Here is a 25,423-nt window from a genome sequence, read left to right as displayed (position 1 = left end):
TATTGCTGGTTTCTGAAATATTACAAGCAGAACTTTGTTGCTTTAGCATTGATTCAAATGTAAGTGCATATGTATCTGAGAAGGATTATGCTTTAAGGTACTAGGGTCTTTTGCAGTCCAGTATGAATAAAGTATCAAAGCATATCTTTTATAGCATGGAGAAGAAAAAGCCCAATTAGAGGCAGAGATCTAGATGCCAGTGGTACCCAGGAAAAGCTTCTCCACCATGGCATTGTGGCCCAAGTCTTGGTGTGCTCTCTGGTAATGAACTATCACCAGGGAATGAAAAACCTATGCAAAGATTCACTAATTCTAAACTTCTCCCATCTGGCTGAAATCACTCTAGTTTGTAATTTAAATTCATTGTACTTGTTAGTGGAAGCAAAAGACAATTTGATCAAGGGTTCAGTGATGTCATGGCTTTCCTCCTCACATCTCTTTTTTAGGGGAATTTTATATTAATTCCATTAACCTTTAATCTGTCACCCAGACTTTTAATTATTGCTCTGTTCTCTCAAGGCTTTTCTCAAAGATTTCTACAATCTCCAGGGCTCAAATGGAATGATGCCCCGGTGAATGAACATCAGGTAAACTCTGTTTTCAATGGGGTGTGATTTCAGACTCTTTCTTGTACTCTTGTCTATATAGTTCATATTTGAAGCCTTGTAATCCCTTATATAACATTGTCTTTGTGACTGTACTTTTTCCGAATTTCATGTTTCAGATACAGAACTCAACTTTGTCACATGGTGTTTTACACAGCAAACTTTAAAGGCCATCTTGCCTAAGGCCTGCAATGATGTTATTGAGACCCTTATAGAAGCAGGGGAATAGGGATAATTAATTTTTTTTTGGGAGATTCATAAAAAGTCCAGTATCTACTAGAAAATTACAATGAGCCCAACACAGCAGAGAATTGCAGTAAATTCCTATCTTCTTCATATTCATAGTGATCTGGTAAAACCAACCTGCTTATATATCAACATGCTTCTCTGTAAAATTAGGTTAATGATATTTGACTTCTCTTGGCCCCACTTTGGGATTTATGAAAAGTAAAGAAATAGCAAACATGACTGTAAAATATTTTGAGCTGAAAAATATCATGTGTAATTGTTGGTTTATCTGAAGTTAATGTTGGTATCACTAAATTCGTCAAAAAAACTTCTGTCATCCTTTCTTCATTCCCATCTTCATACTTGTCTCATAAACGTGCATGTAGTACAACATGTACCAGGTACGGGTCTGCATATTACATTGATAAATAAGATGGTGAGATCCTTGCTGTCATGGAGTTTACATTCTAGTGTGCCTGAGTGTGTGTATTTGTTTGAGGAGAAACAAAAATAGGTACGTAAATGAATATAGAAGTGAGTGACACATTGTAAACATTCCTGAGTAGGAAATAGAGTGATGTAATAGAAAATAGCCGGGGGTGCAGAAAAGGCTGATGTAGCTGAAGAGTGGTAGGTCAAGTGGTGGGTGGAAGACGGTGAGGAAGAGGCTCTATCCTATAGAGTAAGGTTGCTTTTATTTTAGGAGCAATGGGAAGCACTCAAATGTGAAGACTATCTTGAGCTGATTTAAATTTTAGAAAAATCACTGTAGTTGCTCTTTGGAGGATCCAGATGCTTTTTGGAGGTGAAGGTGGAAGCAGGGAGCCCAGCCAGGAGACTATTGCAATTGTTCAGCTGGGAGGCAATGATGGCTTGAACTGGGGTGATGGTCCAGAGGAATATAGAGTGAGTAGACACATTCCAGGTATATATGAAAATAGAACCAGCAAATCTTAGTGAGGGATTTGGCTTGGGGGATGAGGAAAAGGACATCAGGGATAAGTCCTATATTTTTAGCTTGAGGATGGTGGTGTCTTTTATTGAGCTAGGAACATGTTTGAAGGGGGGATCAGCAGTCTTTCAGGTTTTTGTTTTTGTTTCTGTTTGTTTTTTGTTTTATATTTGAGAAGCCTAATAGTAGTAGGCTTCCAAAGGGAGAGGTCGAGTAGGTTGTTATACATTTAGGTTTGTTTCACAAGGGCAAGGTCAGCTCTGGAGATATCTAGGAGATGTTAATATACGGGTGTGTTTATTTATTTATTAAAGATTTTATTTATTTATTCGAGAGAGAGAGAGAGAGATTGAGATTGAGGCAGAGACACAGGCAGAGGGAGAAGCAGGTTCCATGCAGGGAGCCTGACGTGGGATTCGATTCTGTGTCTCCAGGATCACACCCCAGGCCAAAGGCAGTGCTAAACCACTGGGCCACCAGGGCTGCCCTATATAGGTGTGTTTAAAGCAGAAGATTGGATAAGATTCTCCAAGGATAATGTACAGAGCAAAGATGGTAAAGGTTAAAGCTGAGCTGGAAAGGAGGGGAGCACTTCTGTATTTGTCAGTCAACTAGAATAGAGGTCAGCAAACCACAGCCTGTGGACCAAATCCAGCCTGGGGCCTGTTTGTGCATAGCTACCAGCTAAGAAAGGTTTTTATATTTTGAATAGGTTGTAAGGAAAATAAGAGAAGAATACACGAGATTGCATGTGGCTCACAAAGCCTGAAATATTTATGATCTAGCCTTTTAGAGAAAAAGTTTGAAAAAGTTAGAGAATCTGAAGCCAGTAAGGGAAACTGAGAAGAAATGTGTAGAAATGTAGGGGGGAAATCAGAAGAGTGTGATGTCATGGACATCACAAGATGACAAGAGAGTGTTTGAAAAAATTTTCTGAGAGGCTACTAAACTGAGGACAAAGAATGACCTGAGTATCGGAGATGATCTCATTAGTTAAGGAAAGCAACATTAGTGTCAATAACAAACCACACCAATATTTCAATGGCTTGCCATAATACAAGTTTATTTTTCATTAGAGCAATTTTCGGTTGACCAGAGGTGCAGAGGTAATATGCTCTGTTCCATATATCTAAATGGGGACACAAATCCTTTTCTTCTGTGGCTCTGTAATACTTTTAGGCTCTGAAATATGAAGCTAGATCCATCAGGTCTGCAGATGGAGAGAGAGGATGGATAACATGTAAGAACTTTTTGATGGGCCACATCACTTTTGCTCACGTTTGGTTGGTTAGAGCTTAATTGTATGACTCTGCTCAGTGGCAAAGGAGGCTGGAAACTATAGCGTAGATATCACTTGGATCATGAAGTGGGATGGTAGATGGAGAGGAATGTAGGGTCAAGAGAAGTTTCCCATGAAGGAAGCCTTGTGTTGTAGTAGTAATAACAGTAATGGTAATGATGATGAGGATACTAACAGCCATCAGTTTTTGAGTACTTACTATGTACCAGACATGGTTCCAAATACTTTTCCTGTGTTAACCCATTTAATCCCTGCAATATTCTTAGTAGGTGTTCTTGTTATTCCTATTTTAACAGATGAGGAAGCCAAAGAAGAGCCCAGTTAAATAATTAGCCCAACATCACATAGTTGTCAACAGAGCCAGCATTAAAATTAACACGATTCCTGAGTTAATGTTAGCTATAATGCTTGGTAGGAAGAGCACCACTTTTAGAATCAAATGGACTTGGATTTGAATTCTTAACCTGTTTCTTTTTTAAAAAATTTAAATTTTCTATTTTTATTTATTTTATTTATTTATTATTTTTTATGGTGAAAAATTTTATATTTAGATTTATCACTCAGTTTAGATGAGTCCAATCTTTTTTTTTTTAAAGATTTTATTTATTTATTCATGATAGTCACAGAGAGAGAGAGAGGCAGAGACACAGGCAGAGGGAGAAGCAGGCTCCATGCAGGGAGCCCGACGTGGGATCCGATCCCAGGTCTCCAGGATCACGCCCCGGGCCAAAGGCAGGCGCCAAACTGCTGCGCTACCCAGGGATCCCTAGATGAGTCCAATCTGATCAAGGTGTTGACCTTGGCAATCAATGTCATAGAGCTTCTTCACAGCCTGTTTGATCTGGTGCTTATTGGCCCTGACATCCACAATGAACACAAGTGTGTTGTCTTATTTTCTTCATGGCTGACTCAGTAGTCAGGGGGAACTTGATGATGGCATAGTGATCAAGCTTATTTCTCCTGGGGGTGCTCTTTCGAGGATATTTGGGCTGTCTTCGGAGACGTAGGGTCTTGTGTCATCGGAATGTAGGTGACATATGGATCTTTTTTTGTGCTGTGCACACCTCTCAGCACCTCTTTCTTATCTTTCAAAGCCTTTGCTTTGGCTTTGGATTTGGAAGGGGCAGGGGCTTCCTTCTTCGCCTTCGGCGTCATCTTCGTGAAAGGTAAATTTTTTATTTTTAAATATTTTATTTATTTATTTGAGAGAGAGAGAAAGCATGAGTGGGGGTAGGAGCAGAGGGAGAGGGACAAATGGACTCCACGTTGAGCGTGGACCTCAAAGTGGGGCTTGATTTCATGATCCTTAGATAATGGCCTGAGCCAAAATGAAGAGTCGGATGCTTAACTGACAGAGCCACCCAGACACCCCTTGACCCCTTTCTCAACAGCTATATGACCTTGGGAAGTCATATAACTTCTCAGTTTTCTTATCAATATAAAGAAGATAATGACTAGTATAGAATTATTTTTAATGTTAAATAATATATGTAAAGCCCATAGTATTATGCCCAATATTTACTAGACATATAATAGATGGTGACTTAATATACTAATTATGAAAGATATGTCTGAATAGATTTTTTTCATTGTACATATTTCTTCTTCACTTTCTAAAAAATTTAGAAAACTTGCTCCTGTTTATAGTCCAGTAGATATGAGTGAAAATATCATTATGTATAAGTCTTTTATAAGTATTTATAAGTATTCTCAAGCATTGAAAATCAAGTTGTATATGATTTTAAATGTATATACTACTTTATAAGCTCTGTAACACCTTAGGGGAAACCTTCACAATACAACTTGCTGTCTGATAGCAAATTGATGTTCTGTGCTTTTATTGTCATTTATCCCCTTATCTTGAATAAATGTGCCTTGTTTAAAAAATTCTAGAGTGGAGGGATAATCTGTTAAAAGACCTTTCACATTCAAAAGGTCACTTGCATTTTATAAATACAAATAAACGGATATATCATCTAGTCAGAAAGATATTTCACCTATCAAACCAGGGCCTCTGTCCAGAGAAATGTGAAACCTCCTAAATTCTCTGAACTTTTTAGAGCAAGAGAAAGAAAGCAGAAAATGCTATAACTGGTTGAGAGTGTTGTCAGCTAGTAACACTTGCCAGGTAGCAAAGCTATCTTTGCTACTTTAAAATTTCTAAAAGAAAAAAAATGTCTACCACATTTGGAAGTGGTTTTAAGTAGTTTTTCATTGGTGGGATTTGTGTGAACAGAGTATGTCTTAAATCTAAGACAGATTCATTCCTGAAAGTGAAAGACCTCACTATAAGGCAGTTATAAGATATGGGTCCCACGGACAGGGTTCCAGGTACTATACAATTTTACATTAGAGACTCTAAGCCATTAATGGTATTCCTCTAGAAGAAGCTGTCTTCTGGGTTCTAACTCCTTAAAGAATTAACATGTCTTAAGAAGAGATACATGGAGGGCAGCCCCGGTGGCGCAGCGGTTTGGTGCCGCCTGCAGCCCGGGGTGTGATCCTGGGGACCCAGGATCGAGTCCCACGTCGGGCTCCCGGCATGGAGCCTGCTTCTCCCTCTGCCTGTGTCTCTGCCTCTCTCTTCGTTCTCTCTGAATGAATAAATAAATGAATAAATGAATAAATAAATAAATCTTAAAAAAAAAAAAAGAATACATACATGGAAACATTCACCTGGCTATGTTCCCCTGATCCTTTTGGGAATTCCAGACCAACTTCAGTCTTTTCACAGCTATATCAGTGATGTGCAGGCTGATAAGGGCTGATTAGAGTCCTCAGGGGGCACTTAGAGCTTGTGCCGCTTGGGATTACATGGCCCCAGAGCCAAAGACTTTGCAGCATAGCTATTGGTAAAGAGCTGTGGATTCAGATAATTTTCTAGTGATCTTATCATTTACCAGTGGCAAACTTATTGAATCTCTTTCAGCTTCGCTGTCCTTTTTGCAAAGTGTGGCTCTTTATGCCTCTGACATAGAGTGGCTATGAGGGTAAAAGAAACAATGAACAATGAACAATGCATTGCACCATTTCTGGCAAGGAAGTCCACCAAAGATGGAAACCATTATGACTACTACTTAGGCGTTAGTAAGCAGTCTACTCTGATAGATCTGGGACTTGGGTACTGCTAAGGTGATTCTCAATCTCAGAGATCAAATGAGAGAAAAGAGTAAGACAAAAACTGGATACTTCCTGCTCCGAATTCTCTAGCTCAAGCACAGCCTTTTAGGGGGTTGGGTCTGAGAGGGAAATCCAGAGAGGGGAGTCAGCCTAGGGGCTCTAATATGATCCTGGGTAGGAAAAAAATGCTCACAATGTAAAAACTGAATTCCAACAGATGTGGAATTGGAGAGAATCAAAGGCCCTGTCAAGACATGGGATGGGGACTGGTGGATCATTTCAGTCTGTGGCCAGTTGGGTGGAGAGTTTTTCTTCAGGCATAGAGAGTGGGACAGCAATGACAGGTGGGAAGCAGAACAAGAGAGGCAGGAGTTGTGAGTTCAGAGTAGAGGAAGAGGGTCTGAAAGGGAGGGAGGATTTAGGACCTGGGGAAAATCAAGCCGTATGGATCCTTGGTTAATGCTCTTTAGTCACAGAGATGGGAAACTATGGGCAAGGTCTGATCCATAGATCAGAGAGATAGCGTCCCTAAAGCTGACATTTAGGCTAATACGGTCAAGCCTCTAAAGGCAGAAATGCTGTGGGATGGGGACAAGGATGGTGTCACTAGCTAAGGGAGAGGGGAGATTGGGAGAGAGTAGGACCTATAGTGATCTGACTCTGGGAGGGTTACCATATGTTTGCTCTTGTTCATTGTTAAGATGTGTCCTGAGAATGGGGCTGGGCTGAGCCTGTGCTTGGGCTAGGAATTTGTGATTTATGAATCACATAATTGTGTGATTCATAGTTGTGAACGATGAGGGCAAGGCCGTCACAACTACTAGGTGATCTTTCTAAGAATGCAAATTTGATCCTATTTCTCCTCCTCATAAAGCCATTTAGTGGCTCCCGTTGTCTGTGGGATAGAGTCCAACTTGCTTAGACTGGCATTAAAGGCCTGCTGCGATGGAGCTCCAGCCTCCTTTCCAGGTTCGACATTTCCCCCTCATTTATACTCTGCTCCCCAACCTTGCAAAGCTACTCATCCTTTCCCAAACTTGGCTCTGCCAGACTCTCATGCTGTGTGACCTCCCATTGTCTGTAAATCCTACTTGAATTAAAGTGTAATCTTATGAAGAAGGCAAATTATAAGAAAAATAAAGCAGTAGAAATCCAACTAGTGTTTTGAAATTGTTTCTTGAATAGTAAATCTGTAAACGCAAGTACTTAAAATGTATCTGGACTTCTTGGTGAGGTCTTTTTTTTTTTTTTTTTCAAATTTTTATTTATTTATGATAGTCACAGAGAGAGAGAGAGAGAAAGAGTCAGAGACACAGGCAGAGGGAGAAGCAGGCTCCATGCCCCGGGAGCCCGATGTGGGACTCAATCCCGGGTCTCCAGGATCGCGCCCTGGGCCAAAGGCAGGCGCCAAACCGCTGTGCCACCCAGGGATCCCCTTGGAGAGGTCTTAAAAGAGATCCTGTCCCCCGACCTTCGAGCCAGATACCCTCCTTGGTGTTTCTGCAGAATCCTCTGCACATGTGTTATGGCATTTGTCAAACTATGGCATGCTTTTGTTTTCTTCTTCATCTTTGTAATCCTGATGCTAAGCACAGCATTTAACATGTAGGTCCTCATTTCTGAAGTATGGAGTGACTATTCGAGCAGCTGTGAGCATCCTTCCCTCCACACTTCTGTTGTGCATTGCACATGCCCTTATGTAACCCTCCTCTGATTTGCACAGATCACTGGTTTCCACGAGAATGTCATCTTTTAACTATAAGCTCAGCGAGGCCAGGAGCTGTAATTTTTCTTTCTGTATTCCTTGCACCTGGCACACAGAAGATGCTCAAACAGTATTTGCTGATTGAAAGAATTCGAGTAACTTTCAAAAGACAAGTGACCTCTGTGCAGAACCTGTAAAGATTATGTTCCAAAATTGTTACTGTCCATTAAAAGCAAGTAGTCCCAGAAGATTTCTAGCTGCATAAAAGTTTTCCCATTATTCTTTAATTGGTGCCCCGTAGCTGAAACTCCTGTTGTTTTGTCTATGTCCCTGTGCAATAGATATGGATTCTCTTCTGGGTCTCCCTGAAGTGAATAGCAGTGTGTAAACATCCTATAGCTTCAATATATTGATTGAAAAACTGGATACTTTATATAACTTCTATCTTTCTTAGTACTCCTATTATCTTAAGGGTTATATTTATATGCAGGTTATGTGTGTAAAAGTTTTGAATGGCACTATGCTTGAGTGGGGATGGGAAAGAAATTTCTTAGCTCTCCAGGAATTAATTCTAAAGAAACTGTATTTTAGTGCTATAGATAATTAAATAGTATTATGTTTTAGTCAGCATCTTGACTCTGGGGAAAAAAAAAAAACTTTACACTGTAAGTTAAAAATATTCTAAACATAAAAATACTGAGAAAAATTCTCAAGTTCACCTTCAGAAAATTTACATAGAAGATTTTAGTGGCGTTTTCTTCTTTCATTGGTATGTAACAATTTTTTAATGAATAAAAACAAGACAGTTATTAAACATCCAGAAGAAGCTTGTTTCTATTAACTCTATCAGCTTTGACTTACAAAGTATGTCTTTATGTTGACATACTTTTAGTCATCTTAAAAGTTGAAATTCCTTGAAATATTTTGAAAAGTACATTCTCACAAAGAATTATAAAATAATTAAAGTGGTGGAAATGCAGCAATTGTTTTAAATTTGTTCCTCGCATATGAAATATGAAAATATAAGTGCTTTAGCACATTTGAATTTTTAGCACATTTATACAGCAAAAACAGAGTGATTGCCTTCAAGTAATGGAAAAAATTTAGAGATAAGTAAAAGCAAACAGCTTTTATATCCTGTATAAAAAAAAAAAAAAACCTCTCTCTGTATTACAGTATCACAGTGCTATTAGTATATTCTTTTAAAATTTGGACCAAAGACAATGAGATTGTGGGATTAATATATTTTATGCCACTAATATTTTTGTGCATAAGAAACTTGTCTATTGGAGTGCATGCAGCAGTGGAGGAAAGATATCTTGAGCAGGGTGGGTAACAGATGTTGATGGTGATCAGTGATAGATGAGTTTCAGGTCACTGAGGCACAGGCCGGAAACTTCAGGGTGGCCTCTTTGATGAAATCCCAAGTGGGGGGGAGAGGGAGAAGGGAAGAGTGGGTCCCCCACTCAACCTCTGCAGTGTTGATTGGCCAATCAGGAAACCATGTAATCCAATATATCTTTAAGACAATCTCTGAGTAACTTTAGATGTGATTAAAAGATATCTTTATATTAAGGGAGATAAATGAAGCAAAACCCTGTTTACTTGGATGATCATTTCTTATTACACATCTGTTTAGCTCCCCTGTACATTGCTTGCAACATCCTACAACTCTATTATGTTGCCTACAGGGAACAGAGGATGAGAAATGAAAGTTTTTGCTTTGTGTCTAAAAAAATGCCATACAATTAGTTTAGAAGTGACAAAATCAGCTGCTCGGTGGATTGTTTTGTCTGTGTCAAGGACCTCAAAGTGCTGTCTATCCACAGGTGGTCCACAGGATGATAAAGCCCAAGGGAAAGAAGCCAGGAGTATGACCAGACAGTCCTAGTGGTTGTAAAGGTAAGGCAATGAATTCATGAATATTCACATATTCAGAATGAATTTCCTGGCCAGAGAGGAGAAAATTCTAGAGTTGTACATTCTGCATTTACTAGGGTGGGTCTGTGTCTCTTGACCCCTCACTTTTTTCCTTTGTTCCTTTAAAATTTCTCCCATTGATAAATCAAGGTGAAGGGGGAGAGCATAAGAAATCATGAAAATATTATTTATAGGCCATTTTATTTCACACACACAATTTTTAGGTTCAAAAGAGACATAGAGAATGAAGAGGAAGAAACATTGGTTTATGTGACTCCAGAAAAGTTGGTAACTTCAGAGCCACATAGGAAAATAAGATCCCTAGTTCTCATTTTGGATTTTAAAAAATTTTCAACAGTAATTGTTACGAGCTTCTAGTAAGTCCCATTTTATGTCTAAAGGTAAATCCTGCTTGTGGAGTCTGGTTTCCAGGATTCTTAATCAGTTTTTATCACTAATGAGATACATGTTTTTCGGAAAGTCTTTTTTTATTCCGACATTTACTTTCTTCATTTTCAAAATTAGATGGTGTACTAAATAATTTCTAAGGTCTCTTCGACCTCTTGACAGTCTCTTGATATAATAACTTTTGACTAAATTGAATTTCCTTCCTTTTCCCTGTTGGTCTCATCAATGTGCAAAGAAAAAAAAGATTTTAGTATCTAGTGGATAGCGAAACAAGACCCTTTGAAGACAAAACAAGTCACAAGACTGGAAACTCCTCCATAACAGATTGTCTACACAGAGTTGCTTCAGTTGTTTTGAATAACTTGATCTGTCAATGAATTAGTAGCTTTCTAATTCATGATGGAGAGGTTGGGAAATAAAGACCCTGATATTTAATTAAGTTGACCAGTCATGGTGCTGGTGGAATGTCTGACGAGACCCTATGGAATCTGATTTCAGTTAATGCCACATTCTGGTTTTATTTATCAAGCTCTGTCTGGAAGTGGCTCTCTAGGCCAGAAGCTATCAAACACATTCTCTGTTGGGAGCAAGGAGGAGTTTCCCTACATTTTCCCTCTTGACGGTACCTCTCTATGGCTTAACCTCAGCCAGTCAAAACACCGATCGATGTCACCGTGACAGATATTTTTTCTACCGTTATAGTGTCTGTAAATCAAACACCATCCGGGTATAACGGAAGATATCATGACACTACATCATCCTTTGCAATTCCACCAGTGTCAAAGAACAATAAGCATTACTTTAAAGGAAAATATTTTTTGAAAATAAATTGAGGCAATATTTCAAAAAGTTGAATTTCGTACTGCAAAATATGGTTGGAAATATAGTTCTTGGTTCGCTGCTGGAATGCACATCCTTTTCTTTTCTTTTCTTTTCTTTTCTTTTCTTTTCTTTTCTTTTCTTTTCTTTTCTTTTTTTTCTTTTCTTTTTTCTTTTCTTTTCTTTTCTTTTTTTCTTTTCTTTTCTTTTCTGGTTGTAAATGAGCGTGGGAAAGAAGGGATAGTACCCAAGTAACAAAACGAAGGTGCCATAGGGAAGACAAAGAAGAAAAAAAAGATGTTTCTCCCCTGCTTACCAACTAGTAGGAGAAATAAGATGTGATCTGAATAATTCTAATACAAGACAAAAAGTGATGTGATAGGAGACTCCAAGCTGTCTGAGCTAGCCTCCAGGAGAGAGAGAAAACGGAAGAAGCTGGGATTGGCAGAGAAGAAGGGGACGGACTTCTTCCTCCCAGGGATGAAGAGGACTTTGGGTGGTAATTGTGGCTTGAAAACAGAATTTTTATACAAAAGACTCTTGAAAAGAGCATGAATGACCAGAAAGGCCTGGAGAGGAGGTGGAGTGAAGACAGGGAGGCCGTTCATCTTCCCCGGGTGGGAGGGAACGTGAGCTTGAGCTGTTCAGAGCCCACTCTGGTGACTTGTATTTAGGGCAGGAGGGATCTGCAGAGAGAGACACAGTCATTGGCTAGCTGGCGTGTTGTGCTGCCATCCTAACACAAGTCAAGGAGCGGGGGGGTTGTGGTCATCAGGTGGCTGTGGGTTATCCTGAGGTGCTAGTGAGATGGGGAGCTTCCTTTTCCTCCTGGCTTCACCTCAGGGCCAGCGTGGCACAACATATTGCTGGAAAGCCTGTTTTACTGGGTTCAAGTCCCAGCTCTGCCATTTACTAGTTATGCAACCATTGAGCAAGTTTTACGATGACTCTCTGCTCAGTTTTACCATCTCTAAAATGGGCATAATGACTTTTACCTGCCTGGGAAGGTGGCTGTGAAGACTAAGCAAGTCCCTGCTGGTGGAGCGTTCCGAGTGGTGCCCTGCACTGTGGAGCTGACTGAGACCTTACCATGCGGCCTGCCGTTGCATTTTGGGTGCGACTTCCCTGTCCCTCCTCGCTTCAGTTGCTGGCAGCCCACGAGAGATGTGGGTGACAAAACTTGAGCTCCACATTCATAAGGTATTTGAGTAACTGCTCAAAATACTTTGATGTTCACAGAAAAACACTTTGCCTGGGGTCATTGCTAACGTTAGGACAATGAACTCTCTAGGGCACGGCCAGGAAAACCCCTTCCGTGAACCACAGAAAGAACTAGGATCATTTAAATATCCCCGATTTGTGAGGAAGTACAGAGCCTTATATTAAAAAAGAAGAAGAAGAATCTATTAGAATCTGAGAGAAAGCTGATTACAGATGAAGGCAGAGAAGAGAACGTTAAGAAGATTAAGAGGGCCATGCCCAAGCCCCCTTTCCCTCAGGGATATTCTAATGCCGACACCATCCCAATCAGTAGTACCCAAAGGCGATCCTCACACCTCTCTGTGCCTCTCCTGCTAAAGAGTGAACTCAGGCTTTGGCCAAAGGTAACAATAAATATTAAAACCTTTATTATCAATGTTTGATAGCAGCATGAAACATTTATATTTATGTATTATTTCATTTGCTGTAAAGATGTAGGTGGTTTTAAAGATGCTACCGCTAGGTCATTTTTAAAAAGAAGATCTAATTATCTTCCTACCCATTTCCCTTTGTTTGAGGCGAGCAGAGCGCATTAAACAAAGAAAAACCATGCTGCAAGTAGGGCTGGGATAATGCTGGCTTACAGCTACATCATTTGTTCTGAATCAAGGTCGACAGTCTAGAGGCTGTTGTGTTTTGCCTGTTTCTTAATTTTCTATTTAACTTCCTTCACAATCTTTCTATGATTTAGAAGCAAATGCGTGCAGACATTTTGGCAATTACAAAAGCCATTTTCAAACGATGGAAAGCGTTAACACGAGCTAAGACATTAAGAATTCCTTTGGCGTGGATGTGGTGAGACCTTGTTCCCCATGTAGCCGTCTTTGTGCAACACAAAAACGAAGGGAAACCGAGCCCTCCACCTGCCACCCTTGTCTGTATCAACATAATTACGCCAGTCATTTAACATAGTTTGTTATGAAAAATGTTGGACATACATGAATGTTTTAAAAATGTGTGCTGTGATGGGGTTAGAAAAAGAAAATCCCACTTATATTTGTAATCCTAAATCCCTAACTGGCCCAAAGAGGTGGTCGGACCTTAGGAAGAACATCGGTTTTAGCACACCAGGGTTTGAATTCCCACCCTACCACTCACTGCCTGGGTGATCCTGGGCATGATGTTTTCTCAGACTTAATTCCTCTGTCCATAGGACAGAGATGATGACATCTACCTTCCTGGACATTTGTGAAAATGAAATAAAATGATATTTATAGAGATTCTTAGCAGAATGTTTGGCACAGAGGAGTCTTGTTTAATAGTAGGAGTTTTGCCAGTATTAATAATACTTCATTTCCTTTCTAGGTTTAGAGGTGAAAATAATTGTGTTTTTTTTCTCTACGTGTATTTTGTCAGGTTACTTTAAAGTTGCATTTTTTTGTATGTTAAAGAGTTTCTATCTTCTGAGAAGTGTTTGTTTTTTTATTTTTTATTTTTTATTTATTTTTTAGATTTTTATTTATTTATTCATGAGAGACACAGAGAGAGAGAGAGAAACACAGACACAGGCAGAGGGAGAAGCAGGCTCCACGTGGGGAGCCCAATGTGGGACTCGACCCCCAGGACTCCAGCATCACCCCCTGAGCCGGAAGGCAGACACTTAACCGCTGAGCCACCCAGGCGTCCCTTAAAAGTGTTTAACTATTTCTAAGTGCAAAATTTACTATAGCCTTCTCTGAATTCCACTCTTTTTTGAAGATGTAGCTTTGCAGATCTACACAGAGACAACAGCTTGTATGTATAGGTGGCATGTGATTTCTGACCAGTTCTTCTTGTATATGTGTTAAATATTTTTATTCTTACCTGGCTATGCTTTAGTTAAAGTGGCTATGGACAGATTTTAGATATCAGCTCTAATCTGCTTAATAATCTCTCCTACTGGGTGTCTGGAGGTCTGACACAATGTAAACCATACACTTAATAAATAATTAAGTACGTATCTTTAAAGGAGCTGAAAATAACACCCCTGATAATGACTTCTCAAAGTACAAAGGACCATTCAACCATCTAGTTGAAACACATGTTAATTAAAAATTGAAAGTCATAAGTAATTGAATATTGATTTAATGTTTCTACCCTGCAGGGCAAGTTGAGGAATTCTGGCAAATTTATATAGGAAGGAAGCTTTCTGCAGGCATCCCAGGGGAGGAACATGTCTCTAGAAAGCCCCTGTTGAACTGAATTTTGTGGGTGGTTCTCAAGCCCTCATCCAATGGCTTTTCTTAGATTTTCCCTCTTTATGCAGCCTTGGTATTGTCATTGTATGGAGTGCTCGGTGAGATAGATCACATGCTTATTTAGGGCCCTGGAGGGCAGCCTGAGGATGCTGGAAGGTTGTGGATGGGATATCAACAGAGTGAGATGGTCAAGAGTTAAGTGAGCAGCATTTCTATTACATGGGACAGTTTATTATTATGCTCACTGAAACAGAAAGAATATAATTTAAACAATTTCAGTTATAAAGAATATGCACTCGTATTTCAAGCTTGGAAAAATAAAAAAACATACAAGAAAATCACTTATCATCTCATTATCCAGTATCAGTGTCTGCTAATGTCTTGGTAAACTTCTTTCTAGTCTTTTTTTTTTCTTTTCCTTTATTAATGCTTAGAGAAGAAGACGTGAAAAGGAGAAATGAGAAGAAAACTAGTGAATAGAGCCAGATGAGTGATTCTTTTTTTAAAATTTTTTAAATTTAAATTCAATTTGCCGACATATCATATATCACCCAGTGCAGATGAATGATTCTTGTATTTGACAAAATAATCCCAAGGATATGGAAATTAGTGTTCTATTCTCTATTTACACAATACTTTTCATCTTAAACCAAAAAAATGTATCTGTGAGTTGTTTTTTCACATGTGTGAGCAAGGGACATGTATTATCATCTGCTCTTTTCTTCCTTTTTTTGCAACAGGTGTCCCATGAATAGAAACTTCATCTCATGATTCACACCTCAGAATTCTATATTGCTTTCTAAATCTTATTTGTTTTTTCTGGAAATAGTACCATAAAGAGTGATGCCATTTTTTAAAACAGCTGAACATTAGGGATGAATTACAGAACAAGTATTATATAGCATCATGAAAATTCAACTGCTTTTGATGACTGGAAAATTGAGTGTCAATAGAATTTTGCATAATTTAATACTCAGGGATCTCAAATGAATATGTTTATTAATTCGCTTATAAAACAACTCTATAGAAGAGGGGGAAGATATTGAAATAGTACTGTATATTTTATATTTTCTCTTATTTATTCCAGATTTTGAGTTGTGTGGAAAAAAAAAGGAAAAAAGAAGGTGTTTGTTTTGATACATCATAGGGCTGACCCATTAGATAGAAAAAGTCATCTCTTTTAAATAAAACTGGTGTGATAAGAATTAAAACTCATTAAAATGGGAAATTAAGTCTTCTCAGTCTTAAGTGAATTTCTCACATATTTTAGGCTACTGGGGATTTTCTAGTTGCTCATAACTTTACCTATTACAATTTCAACACCCCACATCAATATATTTTACAGGCTATGTAGAATTTAGAGCATATCCTTTGGTGTCTTCTTTTGAAGGCGATGTGCTTTCTAGCTTAGGTAAACCATGCCTAAGCTTCTGATTAAGCAAATCCTCAGAACTCATAAATTCAATCTGAACCACAAAAGAGAGATCATCTTCAGAACTGGAATTTTACCAGACCTTTGACATACTAGAAGCCAAATGTGGCTTGTTGTTTTACAGTAAAAACAAAATTCAAAGTGATAAATTGTTTTACTTGTAGGATTATTTAGAATCTTGTGTAGGTTAGGCTTAACAAAAGCCCCAAATTATTTAGATTAAAGCACATCAAAAATTTCAATTATTTCATCCCGATCTTCTGGCACTGTTGTAGATGAGAAATTATGAGTTCAAAGATTTTCTTTTTCTCTTTATTATTTATGCATTTATGTCATCGGATGTTTACCAATTCCATACTTTCAGGAAAATTTTGTGATTCATCACTTATATATAACACCCAATGCTTTTATCTATCTATCTATCTATCTATCTATCTATCTATCTATCTATCTATCTATCATCTATCTAAGGATTTTATGTATTTATTCATGAAAGAGAGAGAGAGAGAGAGAGGCAGAGATACAGGCAGAGGGAGCCTGATGCAGGGAGCCTGATGTGGGACTCGATCCCCGGTCTCCAGGATCACGCCCTGGGCTGAAGTTGCTGCTAAACCGCTGAGCGGGTGGGCTGCCGCACCCAATGCTTTTCAAATTAACAACGAAATAACAGATATTGTTAAATACTTGGTTATGTGCAAGGTATTGTGATAAGTACTACAGCGAGTAAAAAGTAAATAGAGGTTAGCTTTTTGGGGAACTTAACTATTGCTGAGGAGCATGAGACATTCGAATAGGAGATTATTAGAGACAAAGCAGTTTATGGTAGAATTATCAAATAAACTTTTGAGAAGAATGGTAATTGCAAATAACTAATAAAATATAAAAATTATTTATCTCACTAGTGAAGTTTTATTATTTATTTTAAGAATAAATAATGAAAACCAGTATAGTTAATAACTGTAGGTAGCAAATCTTTGTGTGTATGTGTGTGCATATTTACATATGTAGAGTTTTCCCTGCTATAGGAAAATACAGTGTTCCTATGAAACTTATGTGAGCTCAAATGGCATAAATCTAAGAAGCAATTACCACTAATTTACATGGAAAAATTTTTGAGCGTTCCCAGACCCCAAAAATAACCTGTCTTAGGCTTTTCCGATACCTTAGGACACATCTTGTTAACGGATGCACAAAATAAATCAGGATGAAGTGCAGATGCTCACAGTGTTCAAAGCTATGGTGGCTTGATGCTAACATACTGAGTGTAGTTCCGGGAGTAGAAGCTCGGTGGGATCACTCTTGATACTAGGGGTGCACGCTGCCTCTAGATGGGTGCATCGCTTTAAAACAGATGGTCAGTGCTATTTTCACTTTTCACTTTCTTTTCATCAAAAGAGAAAATTCTCCTCAGATTTCTTTTTGCAAAAACAAGTTCTAATGCAGGTCTTTTCTAGAAGCAAACTGCCATAGGGTGAATTTTCCAAAAGTGGGGATTCCTGCACCTAGTATTAGGAAGGGATAGGTAAATATATGCATATATATGAGAATGTATCTAAATATAAGGTACCAATAAGTAAAAGGAAGAGTGAATCAGAAGAAAAAAATTTATATTGTTTGGCATTGTTCATGAAAATTTAGTTAGACATGAACTCTGAAAATATAGCAGAAAGCTTAAGGAAAGAAGAGGCTCACATGAAAGATCAGTTGTGTAAAGTATACAGAAGTTAGGTAAGAAAAAGATTTTGCATGAATCTGAAAACTCTATAGTAAGACTTATATGCAATGTGTACGTCTTAATCTGTTCAGGCTGCTAAAACAGAATACTAGAGACCAGATGACTTATAAACAACAGAAATTTATTTTGCAGAGTTCTGTAGGCTGGCAAGTTCAAGATCAAGTCACAGGCAAATTTGGTGTCTCTGATAACGGCCAGCTTCCTGGTTCACAGGCAGTCTTCTGAGTCCTCACATGGTGGAAGGGGAAGGGAGCTCTTCGGTTTCTCTTATAAGGGCATCCATAAGGACCCCACTCTGATGACTTAATCACCTCCGAAACACCCCACCTCAAAGGACCATCACACTGTGGGTTAGGTTTCAACATGTGAATTTTGGGGAGACATAAATATTTAAATGACGGTGGTGCCTATGATAAAAATTAAGTGTGTGCCTGCCAGCTCCACTGCCGGCATGGAGAGCAAATGCCCATAATACTCAGTAAGAGACAAAGAGTGGAAAGTGATGAGAGAGGAAGCAGAGGTCAAGGATGAGGTCTAGAGATTAATGCCAAGAAGTTTTACTGGAGAAAATAGTGGAAAGTGACTAAATATGTCTGAAACTTAAGAAAAGCCAGTATGTTAACCTATTTTGGTCAATAACTTATTATTTAAGTGATAAGAAAATAACTTACTCTTTAATTAGAACGTTAAATTAGAAAGTGCTTTAAATGCATACGAGGGTAATAAGAAGTGATCTGTAAAAAATCAAGGTGCTCTCAGCTTTATCTCCTGTGATATGAAAGATCAGAAGATAGTATAATAGCGTCTGCAGTTTTGAGGGAAAAAGACTCTGACTTTAAAATGTTGTATCCAGACACATAATTCATGTTCACGTGTTCCAAATTCTATTCTTTTTAATATTTTGAAAAAAAAATTGCTTACATCTGTCACCAGGTAGATGAAGCAGAATTAAGAGTTCAAGGATGGAGACTTTGTACTGTAAAAGAAATGGCAGTGAATATCAAAAACATTCACATGGAGAATTTAGAATAAATTTATAACTTTTGGGGATAAGTTCAATGCCAATACAAATGCAACTTTTAAAGAAAAGATGCAAAATGTAACAATTATTTTGTGGCAATAACCTGGGGACTGGCTGAGGTGGAGGTGAGTGGGAGGAAACCAGTCTGGTTCTGAGAGCTCATCAAAGTCTTATGTGAGGGAGACACAGCTAATAGCCAACAAAGCACAATTCATATGGCAAAAGGTAGGAAAAGAAGTCAGAGAAAAATAAATACAGAGTAAAAGCAAGTGTTTTAGTAATCAACAATACATGAGTTAAAATTCAAATTCATAGAGAAAATTTCTCAGATAAGGCTCAAAAAAATCCCAGAGTATATTATTTGTAATTTCTATAGAAGGGTTCAATTAAATGATGAAAGAAATTCATTATAAAAAGAGATGGCCATGATAGCTTTGGATTTATTAAAATGTGAGACAAACAAAATAGAACTGGATGAAGATGATTAGTATTTATTAGTAAAGTATAAGATTCACAAGCATGATACATTTTTACGTTCAAGTATAAGAAAAATTTAAAATACAAAACCAGATTATTGTTGGAGACATCACTTTTCTTAGCTTTGGATAAATCAGGTAGCCAAAACATCAGTTGGAATAAAGAAAATATGAAAAATATAGTCATTACAGTTGAGTATTCCATGGGACATTTTACATATATTTTCCTAAATGCTTATTTGGCAAAAGAGGAAGTTAAAGCCACAATGACCAGTTTTAAAAACATAAAACATATTTGTCATCACTAATGGATTTTTTGCCACAAAGTGATAGAGAAAAATTGATTTACAAATGATTTAAAAATAAAAAGAAATAATGAAAATACATCAACTACACATTCAACACAAAATATTAGAAAACAAATAATAAAGGAAACTTTAGGAAAAAAGGAGAAGCCATAACAGAAGCATAGATAGAATAACATATCAGAAACAGGAATGCAGAGACTTGAAAAATCAGTCTAAGACTTGGTTATTTGCAAAAATGTTGAGAAAATTCTGGCTTCTATTTAACAACAAGGGAAAACAATATTAAATGAAAGTATACATGAGAAAAAGTGTTGAACAGCACACAGAGAGGCAAAAGAGTATTTGCAATTGAACACTGTAGAGAAGTTCATGGTAATCCACTTGAAAATAATCGAAGAAATTCTTATATACTTACTACAAATTCTTGTAATCAAGGGGTAAAAGTCTTGAAGAGACTAATAACATGAGAGAAACTTAAACTGTTATTACTATTTTGAATAAACAAGGTTGAGGGCCTAATGTTTTTTTCTAGTGACTTGTTTATTTTTTTTGAAGAACTCTGGAAAATTATGAAAATCTTAATTTTTAAAATGTAAGCATGATATAAAACTTTTCAAAGGACACAAAAAAGGAAAATTACAACCAATTTTGCAGATTTTATTTTTGAACGTAGATACAAAAAAATTTCAAAGTTACACTAACATAAAAACAATAACTAATCTATAGCAAAGAGAATTTATATTTATTATCAGGGAGTCTATTACAGGTATCATCAAATATGTGAAAAAAAATCATCGCAAAAGATGCTAAGGTTGTATTAACAGCATTCTATATTGATTCTTTATGATGATAAACTATTACCAGAAGTATTCTTCTTTGGTCTGATTAAAATAAAATATCTGGAACCAACAGTCAACATACTACTTAACAGAAACATTAGAACTATTTCAACTAAAATTAGGAACAAGGATGGATGGTAATGATTATTGTTATTTAATATTATCCTAGAAATTCTAGCCATTTCAATAAGCATGAAGAAATTATTAAGAGTTAAAAGCTATTAAAAAAGAAGAAAAAATACACTTACTTTCAGATTATTTTTATGGTCCCTCCAAAAATATTCAAGACAATCAACTGAAATAGCCATTAGGAAAAACTATTGGTAATGTGGCTAATTAGCTGATCATCAAAACCAATAATTTTTCTAAAAACCTATATAACAAATTAGAAATATGATGAATAAAATGTCTTCCTGGTAGACAGAATACTGAGTAAAAATGGCTATCATTTATTTAAAATATATCTATATTTTATTTAAAAATAAAAAAACATCACTCTTGAAAATATAAACCCAAAAGACAAATAAAAATTAGGAAATCATTTATCACTGGTGTTGGAGAGACCAAGGGCTAATGTATTAAACATAAAAAGACCTCATCAAAATGGATTAGCAAAAAAACGAGATCCCCGAAATGAAAAAAAGAAAATGGGCAAAAGATATGGTTAGGCAAGGCACAGTAGGAAATAATCACCTGGAAGTAAACTAAGAAATATATTCAGCACAAAGAGGTATAAACTTAATCATATGCCTTTTCTATTTATTAGTTTGGCAAATATGAGAAAAAAAGTGATATTTGATGTTAGCAGGCATTCTGAGAAATGTACTCTTCTAGGGCTGGTGCGCATGTAAATTGGTATAATCTTCTTGGTGGTAACATTGGCATGAAAATAGTTCTGACCCTTTGATTCACTAATTCCTCTCGTAAGATATTATTCTAGAGAAATAATCGTAGCTGTAGACAAAGATTTATATGGTCTAATATATAATAATAAAATTGAAGATGAGAGAAAAGCATAAGTTTTAGAGTATATATAATGGAATATTATGTGGTCATTAATACTGTTATTAAACTATATTTAAGCAGATGGAAAAATGCTTACAAAGTTAAAGAAAAGGAAGGAAACTTAAACAGGCATAAAATGATACTAATTGTAAGTCTCTGTGTATATCTATGTAAATATGTGTTTACATAAAGAAAAAATAGGAAATAAAATGTCAATAGTATATGTCTCATGGTAGCATTTCTTATATCTTTATACTTTGCTTTACTTAAAAAATTTCTACATTCCAGATGGTTCTGTATACTACAATTTCATCTAGGTAAATTGTGAGTGCTTAGTGTGAATAATGTATAAAAATAAAGAGTTGTGTTAAGGCCGTAGGCTCATGGGATTCATTATTACTTTAAATAATTTTAATATGCTATTTTTAAATTTAAGAAAATGTGAATTTATGGAGAGTTGAAGACAAAGATACTTTAATATTTCTGAATCCTCTAATGGATTTTTTTTTTGTTGGAAAACTATCATAAGATAAAATCCAGGTAAACACATAATAAATGTGGCTCCTACAGTTGTATTTTTGCTTGCCTGGGTTTAGGAATAAGTTTCAAAAATTTTGAATCATATTTCCCCTAAAAGATCTTTGAAAAACTGCTCTACATCTTTAAGTTGACATGTACAATTTTGTTTTACATTAGTGGCTGACATAGAATAGTAGCAATTTCTGATGAATTATAGATGTTTAAAACTTTATGTTGGTTAGATTACTTTCTAAATGTATTCAATGGAGTCAAAACAGCTTAGCCCTAGTCTTGCTATGTGGCCCATGGACCATGGAGTTATGAAGATTGTTTCAGGTTATCTGCCAGATTAATGATATTTTCATAAAGATAATAAACACTTATTTGCTTTTCCCACCAGGTTAGCCTTTATACTGAGGATGCAAAAGCAATGGTGGATAAAACTGCTGGCATTTTAGCAAGAACCAAGATAGGCGCTCAACTATAGTTATTGGTGAGTGTATACCTCCTTTCCACAAAATCATGATTTAAAAAAAAATGTCAGTTGCATTTAAGAATGTTTTTTAATTTTATTAATTTTTGACCCTTGAGTCTACATATTTTTGATATTCTGTGTGCCAACATGGGAACACACAGTTATTTTAAGGGAAAGCATTTTGCAATTATTTCAGTGGGTAACTAAATCAATTACTTTTTTTTTTTTTTTTTTATCATTAACCACATTTTACCTGAAAGAGCTATTGATAGAAAAACTATGGTTCTTCAGACTCGGATGTTTGTTAGACATTTTTTGAAAAATGAGCCAAGCGAGTCTATCATGTCAAGAAAGACAACTGATAGTACTTGTCAGAGATACAAGTAAAGTTTTCAAACAAAATGTAGATTTTGGAAAATTTGTGTTGGCTACTGGGAACATGGCAGCTTCCCAAAATGTCAAGACCTTTCTGGAGACCAGTGGGGATAGCTAATGTGAATTTTTGATATTACATAATGAAATGTCTCAACCCCTGGAAAATCTGCTTACCTAGGTGAATACTTATTTTCTAAATTACCAGTGTAAAAAGTTTCAAAATCATGCACAGGAGAAACACCATTCAAAGCCCAAGATAGGTCAATGGTATGTAACAGAATATGAAGACTTCACTGATGCTTTCAGATTCACATTGCAACTAACCTTTAAGGAACTACCACTTGTTGAGTTTTGGTGTAGTGTCAAAAAAGAATATCTGCAATGATATTAAAAAGTTAATTAAAATACTCTCCTTTTCCAGTTACATATCTTTGAGAGACTAAATTTTCTTCATATATTTTAACCAAATGGATTATCAAATAGGTTAAATGCAGAAGCAGATATGAGAATGCAGTTGTCTTCTAAGCCAGATGTTAAAGATACTTGCAAAAATGTAATAGAATCACCCTTCTTACTAACTTGTTTTGTTTTTGAGAAATGTGGTTATTTTTCATAAGACATGAAAAATGTTAACATGAATGAGTTTATTATTTTTAAATGAATGAATTTTAAAACTTATAATAAACAGCTTGCATTTTGAAAATGTTAATAAAATTATTAAAAATAATAAACTCATTCATGTTAACATATTTTTAAATACCTTCTGGGTTGAAACATTAATATTATTAGTGCATGACTGAGTAAAACAATAAATAATAAATACATCTCACATTTTGGTAAATACTAAACATCAAAAGTAAAATTTTATTGAAATAGTATCTCTTCAGATGATGGATCTGGTTTTCTCCTTCAATTAGTTCATGTGTCTTATAAATAAATACCACATTTGCTAGTTGAGACAAGATTCAATAAAAACTAACCTTAAAGGAAGAGAAGTTATTGGACTATTAATAAGTGCAGTGCCTACAAAAGTTGCCTTGGTGATTAAATTTTAAGAGCAATCATAACATTTGGATCCACAACATCTTCCTATTGAGTTCATTTAAATTAAATAAATGAATTGGAAGAGTAAATAGGTTTCAGAGAAATGGTTGATGGCAAGCTGGAGACATTCCCAAGGAGGAGAAATGAATATAGCGCACTATGATACCCAATATTCTTTTGGAAAAGTAATGAACATGTTTCTTTTATGAGTTTGAATACATGGCCAAGGAAATATAACCATCAGTTACCTTTGACATATGTTATTTCTACCCAGGATGTAGTGTTGAACTGTCAAAGGTCAATGTGAAACTTTTTACCGCCTCGAAATCATACAAAATACACAACTGGAAAGCAGGCTCATGTCTTGATTAACAGAGGCTTAGTAGACATACATATTTCATATTGTCCCTTTGCCACCTCAAAGAATTCATACAGTGTAGCATAATAAGATTCAGAAAGGGCAAGAAGTGTCTTTCTTTTGTAAAGAGGGTAAAGGGCAATTGTGCAAGGAAGATGGGAAAGGAGGATAGGTGAGATGCCCTGACCATGACTCACTCTTAAGCAGATCAGTTTAGGAAAGTATATATGGAATATGTGGGTCTGGAAATTGATTACCATAAAACTAAAATAAATAGCTACATCATTCTTTTAAATGTATCCTATGGAATCTAAATATCACAGCAATTTGTTACTCATTATCATTCGTTTTACAAAATACATGGAAAAGCTCTTCTTTTATAGTTGAAATTTATCATTTCATTTCTCAATTGAATTCATATTTTATCCTTTACGCTTGAAAGCTTTTTACTAATCACTCTGCAATGAAAGTGCCGTCCACTGGAGAGTACCTGGACTCTGTGTTTGAAGATCTCTGTCTAAGAAATTCACCATAGGAATGTGAGCTACATCTAGTGAGACATCTAGTTCTCTTGATGCCTTCTTTAAGGCTGCCAAACATTGCAATGGGATTCGTTAATTTCGCTTTTAGTTTTGGTGGGTTTCCTACTTTAGAATGAAGGTCGACTAAGGACTACTTACACTTTCTGCAAATTCCCTTGACTCTGATTTCTATTTCAAATATTAAAGGCAAAGGTTTTTTTTCCGCTTCCTCCGTTTTCCATAACTTTAAGGAAAGGAGGGAGGTATTGACTCAAGTTATCTGTAGACTGATCTTAGCATGAATATAAGAGGTTCATGCTTTTGAACTTCTTTTGATCTTAATCCCAAATGCCTCCCTATTCAGAGCCTTGGTGCCTAAAGTTCTCCCCCAAAGGATGCTTTGCCTTAGACTGGCAGTCTTGTTGCTTTTCCTTCACCAGTGAAGTGATAGGGTCAAAAAACCCAGGATGGCTGGTTGTAAAAGAAGTATTGAAGGAAGATAGCAACTTAGAGAAGAAGAGGTAGCTGGAGTTCTTAAGAATGGAGAGGAGGCTCTTTTGAAGTTCTAAGACCAATTCCAACATCTGTGTCACCAGGTAGTTCTCAGACATCTAGCAAGGTATCCTAGAATTCAACTTAGTTCAGACACTGCCTACTAGAGATAGCATTAGATCCTGCAGGTTGAGGGTTCAGTCTTTGAAGACTGGCCCCCCACCCACAGACACCTCAGAGAGCAGTCAAAAGCCCAGGTTGCTAGCTGTACTTTTGATCAACTGGCTATAAATCAGAGGTTCCTATAATCTCCCTCTTTGTGTTCAATT

General features: G+C 36.6%; 1 long non-coding RNA gene across 8 annotated transcripts in view; it reads left to right on the top strand.

Moving 5' to 3' along the window:
• LOC144316459 (uncharacterized) overlaps window positions 1-25,423 on the top strand; it is a 167,877-nt gene that overhangs the window by 95,881 nt on the left and 46,573 nt on the right. For 6 of the 8 annotated variants that reach the window (XR_013382433.1, XR_013382426.1, XR_013382428.1 and 3 more), the window contains 3 exons: window positions 9,740-9,812; window positions 22,230-22,322; window positions 24,524-24,634. This is a non-coding gene — a long non-coding RNA (uncharacterized LOC144316459). Of the gene's footprint in view, window positions 1-519; window positions 588-9,739; window positions 9,813-22,229; window positions 22,323-24,523; window positions 24,635-25,423 lie in introns of all 8 variants that reach the window. The other 2 variants (XR_013382431.1, XR_013382432.1) reach the window with 1 other exon arrangement.

Source organism: Canis aureus, chromosome 6 (assembly GCF_053574225.1).
Source record: "Canis aureus isolate CA01 chromosome 6, VMU_Caureus_v.1.0, whole genome shotgun sequence".
In the NCBI taxonomy this organism is placed as follows: Eukaryota; Metazoa; Chordata; class Mammalia; order Carnivora; family Canidae; genus Canis; species Canis aureus.
This window is presented reverse-complemented; position numbering and strand designations above follow the sequence as displayed.